The sequence below is a fragment of the Euleptes europaea genome, chromosome 13, assembly GCF_029931775.1.
Source record: "Euleptes europaea isolate rEulEur1 chromosome 13, rEulEur1.hap1, whole genome shotgun sequence".
Lineage (NCBI taxonomy): Eukaryota > Metazoa > Chordata > Lepidosauria > Squamata > Sphaerodactylidae > Euleptes > Euleptes europaea.
Genome location: NC_079324.1, coordinates 14,796,699 through 14,800,665, shown reverse-complemented (window position 1 = coordinate 14,800,665; position 3,967 = coordinate 14,796,699). Strand labels below are relative to the sequence as shown.

General features: G+C 45.7%; 1 non-coding gene across 1 annotated transcript; it reads right to left on the bottom strand.

Annotated features, from left to right (window-relative positions):
- Positions 1-394: 394 nt before the first annotated feature.
- On the bottom strand, positions 395-501 carry LOC130486632 (U6 spliceosomal RNA). The gene has a single exon (XR_008933754.1). It is a non-coding gene; the product is annotated as a U6 spliceosomal RNA (small nuclear RNA).
- Positions 502-3,967: the final 3,466 nt, after the last annotated feature.

The following is a 3,967-nucleotide window of genomic DNA, read 5'->3' as shown; positions in this document are numbered from 1 at the left end:
TTTTCGGGGGTGGGGGGAGTCCCTCTGAAACCACTATGGCTGGGAAGAAGAAAAGTTAGTTTTTATTCCCCGATTTTATCTACCTTTAAGGAGACTCAGGCTGGTTTACAATCGCCTTCCCTTCCTCTCCCAGTCACCTTGTGAGGTAGGTGAGGCTGAGAGAGTTCAGAGAGAACTGCGACTGGCCGAAGGTCACCCAGCAGGCTTCATGCAGAGGAGTGGGGAATCAAACCCTGTTCTCCAGACTAGAGTTTGCCGCTCTTAACCGCTACACCACACTGGCTGGGGATAGCTAGCTGCCCCCATAACAGCCCCTGATAAAGACCAGATATACTCTATTCCATTTATTGATTAATAGGTTTGTCAATACAGCTCAGGGCCTTTTGGACAAAAAGAAGAAGAAGAATGCTTCACAACTATGCATGTCATCCTTGCGCAGGACCAATGCTGATCTTCTCTGTATCATTCCAATTTTAGGCTATGTGCTGCCCAAGTGAGCACTGCATTGCAGGGGTCAGCAACCTTTTATAATTAATAAGCCAAACTAGGTTAAAATTCAGAGCAAGTGATCAATAGAGATAGAGCTGCTGAAAATATTTAGTTTAACATTACTGATAATTGGCATATTGATTAATAATCCATAATATTTATGCAGCTCAGTCTCTGTTTGTTGCAAGTTTTTTTTTAATTAAGAAATGGCACACGACAACATAAGATCTCACAATGCATAATGCTGCAGAAGCACCTGGCATAATTGTTTTAATGAACTGGCATAAATCTTTGCATAGTTCACATTTGGATTAATGACAACTGTTCAGCTCTGTCATTTCCCTTTCTGTAAAGCATCTCTAAGAGGTCCTGCACCTCCCATTCCCTCCACAAACTGGTTATTCTAATACCCCACCTACCCTTCTAATATACCTTATCATAAAGATTTCTTTTTCTTTTTTTGGAAAGAACCATATTTGCTTCTGTATTCAGTAGGGTTGCCAGATCCCCCCTGGCCACTGCTGTGTGTGTGTGTGTGTTGCCAGATCCAGGTTGCAAAACTCCTGGCAATTTGGGATGGAGCCTGGGGAGGACAGGGACCTCAGTGGGGTACAATGACATGAAGCCCACCCTCCAAAGCATCCATTTTCTCCAGGGGAACTGATTTGTGTAGTCTGGAGATGAGCTGTAATTGCAGGGGATCCCCAGGTCCCAACTGGAGGTTGGCATCCCTAGTACTCAGTCACATTTGTCTCTACAGCCACAGGTTACAGGGAAACAACATTTCCTATTTGCAGTAAGCCCTGGAGAAAGAGCACCTGGGCCCCTCATGGATAGGGTTGCCAACCTCCCGGTACTAGCTGGAGATCTCCTGGTTTCAAACAGCCCCTTTTCTCAAATAGAGTTACTTCGTGAAGTAGCCCTAGTTAGATAGCTGTTCAGCATCAAATTTAACCATTTTGGAATCGTGTGTGTGTGTGTGTGTGTGTGTTCATTTCAGTTCATCTAAGAGAAGTGCAAAAAAAAAAATTTTTTTTAAAGGAATGTAGGAACGGCTGAGAATAGGGTCACCTTGTAGAGCCCATAGTGACTCTCTGGGGCTATAAAAGGAAAACAGCACAAGGTGAAAGGGCCGCCCATCCCCTTGCATCACTGTCTCAAAGCTGTATCAGGCCCCTGCATGCCTGGTTTTTAGAGATAAAGAAATGCTGGGAGCTCCATTCCCAGAGCCCTGAATGGTGATCTAAAACAGGCCGCCTGCATTGCTCACGGTGTGTGTGTTCACCTGATTTGCAATGCTTCAAACAAAGTCTGAAAAACCACTGAGCAGAGGCTGTAACCAAAAAAGAGAGAAAGGAATGCACTCACCATTAAAGTTTTTATCATACTACCTTAAACTCTCTTAACATCTTTTGTTTATTCCTAGGAGTGCTTAGGGATTGGGGAGTCAGGGACAGGTGCCCCTGAGTCAGGTCAGCATGCAACATCACTGCTGGCAAAAAACTGGAAATGATGTCATGATGTCTGAGGGGGACACTCTAGGATCTGCCAAAAATGTAAGGTTCAACCATAAAGTTTTTGGCAAATCCTACAGAGTCATCCCCGATGTCATGATGCCACTTCCGGTGATGTCTTGCACTGATGTGATCCTGCCACACCCCAATTTCTTCCATTCCTCTGCCCTTGTTGACAGTGGTGGGGATGGCCAGGAGGTCTCCTGCAAATGCATCCCTACTGTAAAGGCAGGGCATAACCACTGTCACACTCACAAAGCTATTTTCCTCATCAGTTGGGTCCATTGGTTTTGGAACTTTTCAACAGGGAAAAGTTGGCGGAGCGATTGCAGGGGAGAATCCGTGAAGAAGAGTTGGTTTTTAATATGCCGACTTTCTCTACCACTTAAGGAAAATGAAATTGGTTTACAATCTCCTTTCCTTCCTCTCCCCACAACAGAAACCTTGTGGGGTAAGTGGGGCTGAGAGAGTTCAAATAGAACTGCAATTAGCCCAAGGTCACCCAGCAAGCTTCATGTGTAAGAGTGGGGAAACAAACCCGGTTCACCCGATTAGAGTCTGTCGCTCATGTGGAAGAGAGGGGAATCAAACCCGTTTGTCCAGATCAAAGTCCACCGTACTTAACCACTACACCATGCTGCTTCCAGACTCCTAGGTTTGTCACCTCCAGGTTGGGAAATTCTTGGAGATATGGGGGTGGAGCTTGGGGAGGGCAGGGTTTGGTGAAGAGAGGGACCTTATCAGGGTATAATGCCATAGAGTCCATCCTCCAAATCAGCCATTTTCTCCAGGGGAACTGATCTCTGTCATCTGGAGGTCAGTTATAATTCTGGGAGATAGCCAGGCCCCACCTGGAGATTGGCAACCCTACTCCACACATAGCCAACCAGCTCTCTCTCCTGCAGAGGTTTCCCATGGAACCCTAGGAGAAGCAAATAGGCAGGTTGTGATTGGGAACCTTGAGGTTTTCCATAACGTCTACTAGTTCTGTCTTAAATGTCCTCTCCAGGGAGTTCTCACAGAGGAAGAATCTCTCATAAACTGAAGTCTTCTCGGACACAGCTGTATCTGCTCAGTGGTGATTCTCATACCAGCATCAGCACATAAATTCCCAAATATTCTTCAGGCCATGTTGGCAGGTCAGACACATTATATAAATAAATACAAAATATTTTTCCGTTGATGTGATCACGAGAATTGTGGCAGACAAGCTAGGGCAGGGAAGCAGCTATATCTGGGGACAGCCTGCTCCCAGCATCCAGAAAACATGGGCAAAACATGCGGAAATGCGCGGGGAGAGCAAGGTGACCTCTGACGGTCGGGAAAGGCATGCATGATCAAAGCAAAGTGCTGAAGCAGTCAGGGGGTTGACCGCGAGGGAAACAGCCTTGCATGAAAGGCCTATGAGATCTTCTCTAGTTTGAGGATGCCCAGGAGTCTTTAAGCAATACTGAACTTTGGGGCAGAGTAGCTATGATGCAGCAGATCCCAGATCTATCTCAATCTTGTATTAAAAACATGGGAGGATTGTGGGGGGCTGTGGTTGTGGAGAATCCTCACAGAAGACGGTAATCCACGCCTGGGGGAAAGTTTTAGCCCCTTCCTGGCCATGTTCCATTTTTGCTTTTAACACCCGATGACCCTACCACCAGTCAGCTCGTGCTGAGGACGAGGCAGATCTGAGATGAAACATGCATATCTCCTGCTCTTGCATTTATTTTGTGACTCAATCGGTTGTCAAGACCTTTACGGCTTTTAAAACCAAAATGAATGATGAACTTCCAAGCAGGGGGTTGTTTCTGCCTTAATGAGCATCCCAAGGGATGTGTACATTACAAAGAAGAAAAACTACACTGAACACGGCCATTTGCAATTGCTTCTAATTTTATAAAGACTTTTTTTCTTCCACAAATGCAGCCTTTGGGATTGATTTATGAAGAGAGAGAGAGAGAGTGTGTGTGTGT